The sequence below is a fragment of the Equus caballus genome, chromosome 5, assembly GCF_041296265.1.
Source record: "Equus caballus isolate H_3958 breed thoroughbred chromosome 5, TB-T2T, whole genome shotgun sequence".
Classification (NCBI taxonomy): Eukaryota; Metazoa; Chordata; class Mammalia; order Perissodactyla; family Equidae; genus Equus; species Equus caballus.
The window spans coordinates 13,424,068-13,439,600 of NC_091688.1; the positions used below are offsets into that span (position 1 = coordinate 13,424,068).

The 15,533-nt window shown below is 35.4% G+C and overlaps 1 protein-coding gene across 16 annotated transcripts in view; it reads left to right on the forward strand.

Moving 5' to 3' along the window:
• The window catches only part of RASAL2 (RAS protein activator like 2), a 364,089-nt gene that overhangs the window by 264,220 nt on the left and 84,336 nt on the right, over positions 1-15,533 (forward strand).

Here is a 15,533-nt window from a genome sequence, read left to right on the forward strand (position 1 = left end):
AAAATGCTGAATTTGTTCTTTTGCCTTTGTTTTTGTTTGATGATATGCTTTACTTAACTGATTAGCTATTGTGCTGTCTGGTTATCTAAGCTGCTTCAGTGTAGGAACCTGTTTCTTTTTCTTTGAGTATCTTTATTCTTTATTTTCCTTTGCTTTCTCCTATCATTAAACACCAATCATTATTCAGTTTTATCCTGGCTTTCTCTTTCAGGCTAAAGCTTAACACCGAGAGACAGAAGGACAAATCTCTTCCTTTCTCTTCTATCACCCTCTTTTAACCCTCTCTATTTCCTTCCCCCTCCCCCTGTTGTATTAGATTGATGTCACAGAGACAGAATTCAGAGTGGAGGGAGGATCACATTTTCTCTTTCATCATTACAGCCTAGCCAGCAATTTAAGTGTTGGACCCCCAAGAATTTAGTCTCTGTATCTTTCTTTTCCCACTTCATCATTCAGTAATTTTGCTCTGTATGGAAAAGTTTTCTGGCTGGAGAATGAGTCTCCTTTCCCCCGGTGATGTGGCCGAGTGGTTGGATAGTAGCACCGAAGAGGAGAAGAGCCTTCTGTCATTTCTGGGTACGGTAGGGCTCCGCTTGTTCTTTTAACCCTTTGTTGTCTGAACTTCTCTTACTTTGGGGAGTAAGACCCCAAATTTTGTAAAATCCACTTTTGTATTTTTAACAGGGGGAAGAGAAATTCAGAGAATATGTTTAAGTTGTTTGCTTTTCAAGTTTTATGTCTCTAGAAATAGTACCACCAACATTGGCTATGAGAAATAAGAGACAGTTTGCTTTGCTTTAACAAAGAGTGCTAGCTCCATGCAAGGCTTACCATGCTGTCTCGTCAGCTGTTTGTGGTATTTAGACAACTTCTACTAGCTGAAATATATCATTGTTTTACTATACCTCTTGTTTTAGTAATGGTGAGGCTTGTCATGAGAGGGGGAGTAGGCTTTGTGTGCAAGAAAAGCCAACATAGGAATTGAGAAATAGCCTTTATGCCAGGTGTGAAACATTTGTAATTTTCATATGTAAGATTACTACTGAACATATAAAATAGGACACATGGACCAGCCATTACTGTAACTTTCCATTTGTGGATGCTTTCTAATAAATTTCTAAGTAAATCAATTATTGATCTTGGAATTATTAATATAATAAATAAATTCCTGGGAAAGTTAGATTACAAATCCAATCATATCTTAAATGTAATAGGAGAACTTGGTACTTATAAAAATCCTATTTGCGAATACTTTTGTTAGATTAATAATGGCCTTCAAATTTATCGTTTTTATAAATTTGATTTATCTCATAATGTCTCCCTAGATATAAGTATACCTTTATTATAAGTGGGCAAAATTTATGGTCTTCTAATTTATTCCTCATGAATATTCTCCATGACCTATGAATAGTCCTCTGCTATTCTAAAAGATATCTCTCTCTTTATTATATTTAGCAGAAGTTTCTGTTTGTTTTATTTAATTCAGTTATGTTGTCAGTCAACATTCTATAAATGATTTCTTTTTTCATGCATTTTTGATGTAAAAGATCATCCTAAACAGGTCTTTTCTAATTCTATAAAGACTCAGGTACATATATTTAGATATTAATCCTACTCTTCATTTGTTTATCATAGCTTCACTTATCCCAGGCATTTGGGTGACTTAGGTGTACCTTTCAACTCCTCATTTCTCTGAAGCCTATCTCATTCTACTTGCTTCCCATTCCCCTTCCCCCACACACATAGAGAAACATCAGCGAAGAAAAGCAAATACAAATATCTCTGAGTAAAACCAAGCCTTTAGACCCTACAGCATCATGGGACTGGAAGGCAGAGTCATCACTAAACATTTTCCCTTGCTCTTGCATGGTGTTTTTATGAATTCTCATTATACAGCCTTGAGACTAATTTATTTCTTTTTTTGGCCACTAACCCACTATGCCTAAAAAGAATTTGATCAAATAAATAGAAATGGGCAAATAAAAAGTACTACAGTTTGTGCCCCCTCTCACCTCCACTCCCATCCTCTGTTTAGGAGAGTTAGTAAATTCCTCTTTGTCCACAGATGGAGGTAATAAAGACAAAGGATGTTAAAACATGCTTAGAAGAAAAATGCAAATTCCTACAAATTATCTATCTAATGGAAGGAAGCCTTAGCGTATATAAAGCATAGGTAAGTCAGAGTTTTGATTCTGCTCAAGGTCTAACAAGAAGTTTGGTTATTGAGTGAGTAGATAACTGTGTATCCCACGCTTTGCTGTGGCAGGGCTGAGCCCTGGTTGTCAGCAAGTCATTTTGGGGATTGAAGCGCTCTCCTGACCATGGGGAGCAAACTTGTTCATCTGTGGATAAATAGGAATTTATTAAACTCCTCCAGAGGGACTAGTAGCAAAACTCTCTCAGATGTGGTTCGTTATAGTTTGAAGATGTAGCAAAGCCCTAGTGATGAGTCCTTTGCTGATGTAGTTACCATTAATGAGAACATGCTTCCCCCAAGAAGATGCCGAGAGAAAAGTAAGAAACCTCAATCTCCTTAATGGTAAATCCAGAATGAGTGGAACCCAAAGAGACAATGTATCAGAGAACCTATCAAACTATGCTTTCTTTGCCTAAGAAATTTTATGGCAGATATCTCTTAGGAGAGGAGATGAAGGAAAAGTATTTTGTGCTGTTTAGGCTTTTCTACTTCACTTTTGCACAGTAGCCACCTAACTGACGTTCAGGCCTTCCTGTTAATTTAGTGCACTGCTTGTTTGATCAAACTTCGTAAAACTGTGCCCTGTTCATTATTCTATTCAAAGACCTTCCCTGGCTCTCTTATCACCTATCAAAGTAAAACAGCTTACTCTGGAACTTATTCTGACCCTCCCACCTGACATTCCAGTGTACTAGAGACTAGGGACTTCATTCTACCACACTGATTAACTTTCTATGTCTTGCCCTTTCCTACCTTTGCATGTGCTATTTCTTCTATCAGCAGTGTCCCTTCATCCAAACTGAACTTTCTAAAACCCTACCCATGTTTCAAATCTTGCTCATAAACAAGATGCTATGCTAGTTACTGAGGCTGGATACAAAGAAGTGTAAGACAAAGCTGCTTGTTAGAAGCATAGAGTCTGGTTAGGGAGAAAATATGAACTATAGCCAATTAATCGAGAAAGACTTAATGATAATTCAAGACAACAATGGAGAAAATAAAATAAGCCAGTACCTGATTGTGAAATGATTTATCCAGGCAAAAATTGTTTTGGGAATTTGAAGAAGGGAGACATCATTTTTTGGTTAGGAACACCAAAGACTGCTTTACAGAGACAGGATTTAATCTGAATCTTAAAAGATAGAACAGATTTTTATGGAGATGGTGGAGTTTTCTGTATGAGACGAGCATCATGAGGAATATTAAATTATGTTCATGACCAATGAATAAACTAATGTGAAACGAATGGAAAGTTCATGTAAAGAAATAATGAGAGAGAATACTTGAAGGATATTTGGTAGCTCACTGTGTAGGACCTTTCATGACAGGCTAATGAGTGATAATTTTATCCTAATAGCTGTTGGGAAGAATTAAAGGTTCTTGAGCAAGAAAAAGATGATCAAAATAGGTTTTTAGGAAGACATATCTGAAAGTGTCACAACAGAGGGAAGAGACTAGAAGCAGTTAAACCTGTTTGAAAGCTGTTATAGTAATCCAGATACGAAATGTGTCCCTATTTTAACACAACCCTCTATATTATAATTAGTGGTTTGCTTGTTTATTAGTAGAACTAGATTGTGAATGCCTTCACAAAAAGGGCTCAATCCTCTTTCTTTTCAGCACCCAGTATATTCCAGGTGCAGATGAATATTTGCACAGCTCAGATGAATAAGTGAAATGAAAAGATGGAGAGAGTACAAAGGATCTATCAGCAGAATTGGTGACAGATTGGAGGAATGGGGAACAAAATGAGTCAAAGACTATTTTTGAACTTAGGAGGATGGTGAGACTATCAACAGATATAGAAAAGTTGAGAAAGGAAGCCAGTTTTTGAGGGAAGAAGATGAGTTCTATTTAGATATATTGAGTTTGAGGTTACTACCACACATCTGGATAGAAATATAGTTGTGATGATTGAAAATGAAGTTACAAGTAGAGAGCAACATGTGGGAATCATTTAGAGAAAAAAGATAGTTGAAGCTCTAAGCGTCTATAGGTGATCTACTATTGAGAGACTGTCAAGAAAAAACAGAGAGCATGACTGAACCTTGGAGAACACCAGCAGTCGGCACAGGGTGGGGTAGAGAGGAAAAGGAGTTACAGAGGCAATGAGCACAATGGTAGGAGGAAAGCCAGGATGGTCTGGTATTCTAAGTGTTAAGGTAGAACAGGTTAACAATGTGTTGAGTAGTGTCAGTGGTTACAAAAGCCAAAGAGAAGTCAGAAGAGACCACTGGATTTGACAATTAGGAGAGTTCTGATAACCTGTGAAAGTATCGGTGCTGTTTTATTCATTGAAGTTGAGGGAGGAGAAGTCAGATTTTGTAATACTGAGAAAGACGGCAGATGGTGAGGCAGTGAGAGCTATGGGTTATGACTCTTGCCTGGGGAAATCTGTGACTGATAGAAAGAAAAGGGTGTCTTTTTTTTTTTAATTGGGGAGACCTGTGCATGTTTTTAGGTAGAGGAAAGAGCAAGATATTGAACCTACAAGAGCAAAAAATAACTGAGAGAACAAAATCCTTTATGGGTTTGGAGGTGAGGGTGAGATTAAGGGCACAAGCTTAACCTTTTGAGAATAGGGAGAAACTCACACAGGAATCAAAGATGCATGCAGAGATTTAGAAACTGAAAGTAGGGAAGATGCGGGAGATAACAGCCATTGTATTAATCTTCTGGCATTTATCTTACCCAATCTTGCCTTGTAGTTAGTTATTTGTGTACCCATCTAGCACTCCCCTGCTACTTTGGGGTATAGATCTTCTCTTAATATTTTGACATCTTCCAGAATAACAAGGAATAGATGCTTAATAAAGACTTTTTTCGAATGAATGAATACTATTCATTTACCCAAAAGTTTAAGATCTAGCCAGTTTCACAGTTATCAAAAATATTCTGTCAGATCTATCTTTTCTTCTTTTCTACTACTATTCTCTATTCTCATATCTACAAGTACCATTTAAGGTACATTAGTAGCATTCACAATTATTATTCAGTAGATTATAATTGGGTTTTCCAAATTCTAGGATAAGAAGGAACATACTCAACAGATATTTTGTACTACTTTACATTCTCTAAACTGAATTTAAGTCATTTCATTTCATTAAGTGGAGTCATTTAAGTGATAGAATAATTCTGTAAAAGAATGTAATTTTACAAAACCTAAAGATTTTTAAGTTTCTAAATGACTCTACTGATACATATAGTAATCTGGTATTGGCAACTATTGTCTGATTCCTAAAATTACACCTAACATTGGGGGGAAAGCATATTCAAAAATTGAAACTCTCATTTCTGCCATTATGACAGACTAGATATCCTGAAAAATAATACAGAAACAACTAGAAATGTCATATTAATGAAACAAACATTTTAAACTAAATGGCCTAACTCTCCTCTTGGGAAGGAAAGGAAATCCCCAGGAAGAGACAAAAGAAAACTAAAATTCCAGGTAGTAAATTGTCCTGGGGCATTTGCCAGTCTCAGAATTCCAGAAGGAAGTTTTAATAGCCACAAGACAGGAGGTAGACTGAGGGTTCAAATAGTGTGAGGAATTAGAACTGAAAGCCTTGCCCCATTGTTCCCCATAGGACTAGGTCCCTTGATAAGTGAGAGTGGAAATAAGGAAAAAGTCTGCTTACTGAAGAAAGTTGAAAAATCTTATTTATCTTAGTCTGGACTGGTGGGGGAGGGAGGAGGATAAAATTTCCCTGAATATTTGTAACCGCTATTCTGATAAGCTAAAACTAAAATAGTGGACAACAGTATGTCAGAAATAGGAAGGGGGTAATTGGAATTGAAGTATTTTAAGATCATTGAATTATTCAAGAGAAGAATAGAAATCAGGATTAGCTTTAGCCTTTAAGTACGTGTGTTAAAATGTTAAGGACGACTATTAAAAGAATAGAAATAGAGTGCATAATGTCAAAAGCACGAGAGAAGAAAATGAATTTTTACAACTTGATTAATCTCAGAAAAGACAGAGAATCAGAAAAACAAAGCATAGAAAAAAGTAAATAGAAAACACAGTAAGATGGTAAAGATAAAATCCAACTATATCAGAAGGTACAATATTCTGAAAATGTTAAAAGATAAGATTGTGAGACTCAATTTTTTTTCTTCTTCTTCTTCTGCTTTATTTTTGGAGGAATGATTAGCTCTGAGCTAATACCTGCCACCAATCCTTCTCTTTTTGCTGAGGAAGAGTAGACCTGAGCTAACATATGTGCCCGTCTTCCTCTACTTATATGTAGAACGCTTGCCACAGCATGCCCTGACAAGCAGTGTGCAGGTCTGCACCCAAGATCCGAACTGGCAAAACCCAGGCCTCTGAAGCAGAACCTGCAAACTTAACCCCTGCACCACCGGACTGGCCCCTCAGTTTTTTTTTTGTTTGTTTTTTTTGTTTGTTTGTTTTTTTTATGCTGTGAATGAGAGAGACCCAGGAGGGTTAAAAGTAAAAGGTTTGGGAAAAGATATATCAGGGAAATATTAATTAAAAGAAAGCTAGCATAGGCATGAAAATGAGATAAAATGGCACTTTATGTCAAAAGCATTGCTTGGAATAAAAGAGATCCCTAAGTAATGGTAAAATGTAGAAATCACTAGAAAGATAAAAATCTTACATGCACCCAATAACAAAGCCTCAAAATTTATAAGGCAAAAATGGACAGAAATATAAGGAAAGATTGATAAATCTACAATCCTATCTGCAAAAACTAGTAAGGCTGCAGAAGATATAAAAAACACACTAAGTTTGAATTAGTGGACATGTATAGAAGCCTGAATTCAACAATTATGTAGTCTTCTCAAGTACATATGGAATCTTTATGAAAACTAACAATGGACTGGGACATAAACAAATCTCAACAAATTTCAGTCTTTATATCATACAGAACGCATTCTCTTGACCATAGTTGAACTGAGTTAGAAATTAATAACAGAAAATTTACCTTAAAAACCTTTACTGCTGGAAACTTTTAAAGTTATATATAACTCTCTAGTCAAAGAAGAAATAATAATGGAAATTATAAAATACTTAGAACTGAACGTCCTGAAAATAGTACATATCAAAACTTGCAGGATATTGCTAAAATAGTTATTAAGTGAATGTTATAGCCTTAATCTTTTATCTTGAAATGTAGAAAGGCTGAAACTTAATGGGTTAATTAAGCGTTCGATTCAACAAGTTAGAAAAAGAAAAGATAAACTCAAAGAAAGTATAGGGAAAGAAAGAATAAAGATAACAGCTTAAATTAAAGATAGTTAAATGGAAGACAGAAATAAACATAGTAGAGTCAGTAAAGCCAAGAGTTGTTTCTTTAAAAATTCCAATGAAAGTAGATAAAACTGTCAAGATTTGATCAAGACAAAAGAGAAGTCATAAATAAACGTTAGAAATGAAAAAAGGGACAAAATTACAGAAAATCAGAGACTTGAAAAACAGGAGACTATCACGAACAACTTCATGATAATATATTTGAAAATTTAGAGAAAATGGATATTTTAAAGAAAAAATATAATTTATTAAAACTGTCTATGGAGGACATATGAATGTAAGTAAGCCTACTACCTATAACCATTAAAGAATTGAATCGGTGGTTTAAAATCTACCACTGGTTATGGTTTGATTTCTCATATAGCTTGACTTCTGAAAAAGAATGAATTCTGGATCACAGCTGCATTAATAGTTCCAATCAGTGATTCAGTTTTTCGTTGCAAATGAATAAATTGGTATTCTGGTATCTAAATTGAGAACAAACAAAAAATGCTAAGAACCATACTTAAAACAAAAGCATGGCAATTGAATCCATATTAAGTCCCAGGGTGGACGTGGTTTCCTTAGAGTTTTTAACTCTATATCCTTTGTTTAGGAAATTTCCTTCAGGGAAAAAAGAAAAGGTCTTTCAAAATATTTTCCTTGTGAGAATGTACAAATAAAATACTAAAGGAAATCAACTGAATGGATATCTAAAGAAAATGGAAATGAATAAGAACATACCAAGACTTAAACCTGATCAATATGTGTGTCAATATTAAGTGTGATCATTGATCAATATTGTGCGCTTCTTAATAAAACCTTAAAATTTGTGAATTTTCAAATGGAATGATGCACAGAAGGAAAAACCTCAAAACTCTTAAACCTAATCTTCCATGAAGCTTATTTACCAAAATCTCAATTATAACTGAAGATTCAAGTTAATGTACATAAAAGGATAGTGATTCTTCAACTTGATTAGATGGTACACTTTAATTAGAAATAACTCAAGGGACAGCCCCATGGCCGAGTGGTTAAGCTCCCATGCTGTGCTTCGGTGGCCCAGGGTTTCATTGGTTTGCATTCTGGGCACAGACATGGCACCACCCATCAGGCCTTGCTGAGGCACTCACAACTGGAATATCCAACTATGTACTGGGGGGCTTTGGGGAGAAAGAACGAACTCAAAAATTTATTAATAATTTTAGTATGTATTAAGTTGAACCATATGAAATTGCTGGGCATTTGGGAGAAATATTTAAAATTGAGAAAATTCTATTTGTTTAAATTTGTTTTATTTGAAAATTTAGAAAAGATCAAAATTATTAAAATCTTGCAACACGAGATCTCAGTTATAGAACACTGTATTGGGCAGTTTGTACACAGTATAAATACATAAATATAGTTTGGTACATGAAACTAGAGAACATATAATCAGGTAATATGAACTTATATAAATGTATTAATTAGAAATTAAAGAAATGTGAATAATTAGGCCTGGTTTTATGGAAGTAGATGAATTGAAACTGGTATTGAAAGTCACCTAAGATTTGGCAGATAAGTGAAAACCATTAGCAAAGACAGACACAGGGGAATGAATATGGCCAGTTTGAGATCAAAGATCACCTGACTAAGGCAATTTGTTGGAAAGCGTTGGCAGAAAAGAGTGACTATGTAAGGTAGGAGCCAGGCGATTTTTTTTTTTTTTTTGATGTCTGACTGTCCTATCTTTAATCTCTAGGAAGGTAATTACATCAAGAAAGTAATGTTTTAGGGAGATTAATCTGGTAATGGTGAGCAGAATAGCTTTAAGCAGAGAGACAGGAGTCAGTGACATCAGTTAGGAGGGTCCTGCCAAAATCTGCATAATATGATAAAAAGTCCTGAACTAAGGTGGTAGATGGTAGTGGAAATAAAGAGGACAAAAGGAAGCCAACAAACATTTTGCAGAGAGACTTGGCAGTGTTTGATGGCTAAAGGAGCACAAATCAACATTACAGGCTCCTCCCTTTTCCATTACCCTCACTAATAAGGGATGTCCAATGTAAACACTGTATTTGTACAGTGCCATATGCATATTTGGTCCTCAGTAAAGGATTAAATTTTCCTTATATTAGAGGCCCAAGTATTTGTATGTTTTCAATACCTTGTATTAATGTCTGTCTTAGAATAAAACCCAAACTAGTCATAAAAGACCCTGGCATAATCAAGGAGCAAATCTTTTTTAAAGATGATTATTGAAATCATGGTATGAATAAATCAAAGATTATACCCAGAATTGTATATGAAACATACAAATAATGAGAACATATTATTAGGTCACTCATAGAAAAAGTTTAGATAAATGTCTTAGAACATTGCCGTAAATTAGAAAACATTGTCTTCCAGAGTTGAAGACAAAATATGATTCACCAAAATGAAACTATGAGATTAATAAAAATCTTATAACTAGATTGAAATGCTCAGAACAGTCAGCTTATGCTGAACAATGCTTTCTTAGTTATTTAGACATTGTTCTTTGTAAAACCTAAGATCTTAATGCTTTTTATCTATGTTTGTCTCAGAATTGACCTAAGTAGTTATCTTTCCACTTAGGTGTACTGAAGATTACTTTGTGAGGCTAGAAGAGCCGGGATTAAAGATTATGTTTTTAGAGCAGTTTTAGACTCACAGCAAAATTAAGAGGAAGATACAGAGGTTTCCCATATATCCCATGCCCTGATACCTGCGTATCCTCCCCCATTATCCACATCCCCACCAGAGTGGTACATTTGTTACAGTTGATAAACCTACATTGACACATCACATCACCAAAGTCCCTAGTGTACAGTAGGATTCATTCTTGATGTTGTACATTCTATGGATTTGAACAAATGTATTATGACGTGTATCCATCATTACAGTGTCATACAGAGTATTTTCTCTGCCCTAAAAATCCTCTGTACTCCACTTACTCATTCCTTCTTCTTAAGGGCAGGTTATTCTTTGGAGGAATTTTGGTCCCTTTTTTATTCAAGGAATCAGTTCTTTCTAGCTTGGTTCTTATTTTCTTCACATTTTCCACCGTTGCTTTAAGCAAGTCACCTTCTCCCTCTTTACCCCATTGCCTCACCTCTCTCTGTTTCTGATTAGAATATTCGTATTGGCATCAGTGTTGAGAGTTTTCTTTAATGGGATTTGTTTGCAGTAAATTATCCCTCAAAGAGCATGATTTAATTCTCTTTAAAATATGAAGAATCATGTGCATATTGTTAAAGTTCTTGGAGTCATTTTTAGGAAAAAGTAAGAAAATTGGAGTCTCCCTGATTATTTATCTTATTTTATCTCCATTACAACCCAGTATACAAAACACATAGAGAACATGATAGCACGCATGGATCCAAACTACGTGGGTTCCAATCCTGATTCTGCCCTTTAACCAGCTGTGCGAACATCAGCAGGGTAATAAAACATCTCCTTGTTTCCTTATCTGTAAAATGGGGGTGAAAAATCCAGTTTCAGAGAATTGTTATGAGGATTACAAAGATGACTCATATAGAATACTTAGCATGTAGCAGGGAATAATAAATGACAGTTTTGTGATATGGTTATCCTTGTTACGTTTCTATTGTTATTGTTATGATCCCAAGTTGTTATCACTAAGAACCAGAGATATGCTTTGTATTTGAAACTTAACTACCATATAAATATCCCTGAGCTATTTTCTTAGCCTTTCTGGTTGAGAGTGTTATTTGCACTAAACTGTTCTCTGCCATCTTATCCAGTATCATCATGTGGAGCCCTGAGTTGAAGAAATGGAATACTTGTGGGTATCCAGATTCCCTGACCGGAGAGAAATCTGTTATCCTAATATATTAGCAAGAAGAAATTTAAAAAATAATAATAATAGGGAATAAATTTGTTGAAATAAAGAAAAGATGAGGGACTGGATGGCTTTACTTTCTGAGAATTTACCACATGTCTGTACTTAGCACCAATCGTACGTGTTGAGTAAGTGTCTAGGGCGTGCAGACTTGAAAGCACTGCTTGTTTGAGGGAAGGACTGCAGTCTAAGCGACACAAATTGGATGAATTACAGTGGCCCTGGGGGTTTGTATTTCAGAGCAGCTGAATGGTAGTGACTGTCAGTGCATAGGCTTTAAAGCAGTAAAAGTGGGATACAGCAGGAAATGTCCTACTGAAAATCAGGTGGAGAAGTCTATAAAACGCCCAGGTGCTATCGTGTTAGCAACTATAGAAATGTAGTATGTAATTTTCTTTTCTTTACTCTTGTCACTTTTCCTGTATAAAATTGTACCTGCATCTCTAATCTCTGTTGCCTTTAGGAGTCCTCCAACAAAAAGTAGGAAATTTCATTTTCATGAAGCCTTTTTTCTTTCACATTTTGCCATTTGCTATTAAAGCCCCTCTTTACTGAAGAGGTACAAACCCATTTCCTAATAGTATTCCTTCCTTCCTATTCTGTTTCTTAAACATCCTCTGTGTCTCCTATGGAAGAAGAATTCTCATGTAGAATTCATAGCATGGAGAGATAAGTTATTTGCTTACCTCATTCGTTAATAACTTGAGCCACTGACGTATCATATCTTATTTATTGTTGTCATTATTTACACAATATAGGGGAAATAGTAAAGTAGACTCATTTACAGCAACAATGTATGCACTGAAACTTCAGTGACTTGAGTGGGTGCACAAACAGCTTGGTGTGTATTCAATTTTTTATCTTACTTTGTTAAAATGATTTTTTAAAAGATTTTTATTTTTTTAATTTATTTTTTTAAAGATTGGCACCTGCGCTAACATCTGCTGCCAATCTTTTTTTTTTCTTCTCCCCAAAGCCCCCCAGGACATAGTTGGGTATTCTAGTTCTGAGTGCCTCTGGTTGTGCTGTGTAGGACGCCGCCTCAGCATGGCCTGACGAGCGGTGCCATGTCTGTGCCCAGGATCCGAACCAGTGAAACCTGGGGCCAGCCCCCAAAAAGATTTTTGAAGTGAACTGAAGAATTCCTCTTTTGAGAATAATGCTAGAACACTTGTCTCCTAAGTATAATATCAAAAATATTAAAGGGGCCTATGAATAATTATAATTGGCAGAGTATTCACATTCATTCATGTTTTGTAATTCTGTACACAAAATTACTAGGAATTGGCTTGGGTTGCTATTAATGTGAAGTTTTTAAGTATACTATATATGCCAAGTTGACTGCATCTGTGAACATGTAATATTGTTTCTGGTCTGTCATTAACTAGAGAGTTTTGTTATGAGAAGGATATTTCGGTTCCTTGCAACATTGTCTACCAAATTAAAACTTTATAAATATCTTTCTAAATTTTGTTCATCTTTCAGGTTGAGTTTTCTGAAATTACTTTCACATTGGTAAGGTTATTACCTTCTTTTAAATTTTGCCCCCACCCTCATCCAAGAGAATAATAATTGTTACTAGCTGAGGGGCTGCCCCAAGAATTAAGTAAGTTAGATACTAGACACAGTGCTTAGCGTGTAACAAACACCCAACATTAGCTAAAATTATCATAAAAATATTTCTGTCCTAAACAAATTATCTACAAAAGAGGTACTTAAGTAACTTCATGACACATCTTTTTCTCTTAAAAAAAAAAAAAGTATTTTTGAATCATTTCCTCTACTTTTTTTCTTTTAACTATGGTAACTAATTCTAAAAGTGGTAGACATTGTCAGAACTCATGACATTTTTAGCTATGTTGTTTATGTTAAATATATGTATATGTGACATAATGGCATATGAATTTTGGTTAAATGTGATTGAACAAAAAGTAAATATAGTTGATGTTTATAGATATTTGGCCATAATGATGTTAAATAAGAGATACCTTTCTTGTTGAAGGTATTTTCAGAGGTTTTTGGACCCTAACTCTCAGTTAATATAGTATTTCCCTTTGTTCTCTTTTCAAACATAGTAATATTGCAGAGTTATTTCAATCACATTTATTATTCAAAATCCTGAGAAGAAAATAATTAAGAAAGTGCCAGTAAGTGTATCTCCATAGTGTTTCTATGTGATTTGTACTTTTTGGTAAAGTGTACTTCACCGGTGGTTTTTCATTTCAGAGTAAAAAAGCTAAAGCCCTTACGTGTAGGCCTATGAGGGCTGCATAATCTGAGCATGTCTACCCCAATCCCTCTCAGGCTTTCTGCTACTGTTTGTCCTCACTCATTGACTCCACTCCCACTGGCTTCCCCACTGCCCTTTATATTGGCTTTCTTCCACCTGCGCTGTTCTTTCCTGATAAACCTACAAGGCTGACTTCTTCACTTCCTTAACTATTGGCTCTCACCTCACCTTCTCAATGCAGCTACCTTTTCACTATAACTACTATAGTAAAATTACTGTACCGCTTCATCTGTCTTACACTGTCCTACTTTTTTCCCTCTCTGAAACACTTTTTTTTTTTTTTTGCTGAGGAAGATTGGCCCTGAGCTAACGTCTGTTGCCAATCCTCCTCTTTTTTTTTTTTTTTTCGTGCGCGTGAAGAAGATCATCCCTGAGCCAGCATCTGTGCCTGTCTTCCTCCACTCTACCTGTGGATTGCTGCTACAGCATGGCCAGTGAGTGGTGCAGGTGTGCACCTGGGACCCAAACCCACAAACCCAGGTCGCCAAAGCAGAGTGTGCCAAACTCAACCACTACGCCATGGAGCCAGCTCCTCTGAAACACTTTTTGACATTTGCTTTGTGATAAGTGAGCTAAAGGCCAAAGGCAGAAGTTGACTTCTGTTTGTTGAACAGGCACATCCTCCACCAAAAGTGCCTTTGCCCCCATGTATATCCAGTTGTCAGTTTCTTCGCCACGCTTTTCAAAGAAAGCACATTGACATAGAGGAAAATGTGTATTTTGAGGAAATGACATTATAATACTCCTTTTTGGATTTAGAGAGCCCTTTTCTTCCAAAAAGCTAATTTTTATTAATGAAGACTAGAGCAGGAAAAGTAAAACGGCTTATATAGAATCACACAGATAGTTGGTCGAGCTACTAAGAAAAGCACCCAAATTTCTCTTTGTTCAGTACATCATCCTGTGTGGAGCTGTGTTGGAGGTTCTCTCTCATTGTTCTGAGTTGTCACCTCATCTCAGTTCATACCCAGTGGCAAAGGAAATGAAGAGGTAAATTTAAAACTTAACCAGGATTTTTGTAACTTTTTTCACCTTTCAATCTGAAGATGAAAAATATTATTTTTAGAGGATGAGAAAGTGAACAAAACAGTTTCAGACCTTTATCTACTGAAACAATATTATAAGTCTCTTGTCTCAGTGATAGAGAGAGAGTATACTTTAAAATGACTGTAATTAAATATTGTGACTATGAAAGGAACATTACATTTTACAGCAGGTGAAAATAATGAGATAGTATGTAGCATGAGTGGGCGTAGGGGAGAGAGCTGTCTAATTTTGGCCTATTGGAACTAGTATAGATTTTCTTTCCAGCTCAGCAGAAATGTAGCTTCAAGACCATAGTAGCAACTTTCCTTTCTTCTTGGAGATTTCAAGTTCTTGAGGTATATATTCTTCTCTCAGCTTTGAAATAGTTACAAATCTTCTAAGAACTAAAGAACCTGGATATTCAAAGGCCTTCTCTGCATCCATAGATAAGTTACATTGTTGTGGAGGCTGAGAAAATCTAGAAGTGTAGACTTCTTCCTCTTATCATTAGTTGATTTAGCTTACCTAGATTCCTTTCTTTTCCCTCTTTAGTGAAAATGTTCAAACTTCAAGAATAATTTAATTTCTTCTTTTTGAACCCAATGACATTCTTTAGGTCAGAGTTGTGATATTTTTTTCATGAAACAGAATCTAAAAGAGAAAAAGAAGTACAAGTGACATATTTGTTAAGAGTTTGAAATGTGGTTGCTCATGCTAGCCAATATAATTTCAAATAGTTAAAAGCATTGAAATATATTTGTTTAATGAGTTCATATGCCTGAAGACTAAAATTACGTGTTTGAAAGAAAGTGAGGAAATAAGTTTCCATTTTTTTCCTTAGCCAGAACATTGCAAATTAAGGAAAAGTGTTTACTAGATCATTTTCTCCTTGCTAATGGAA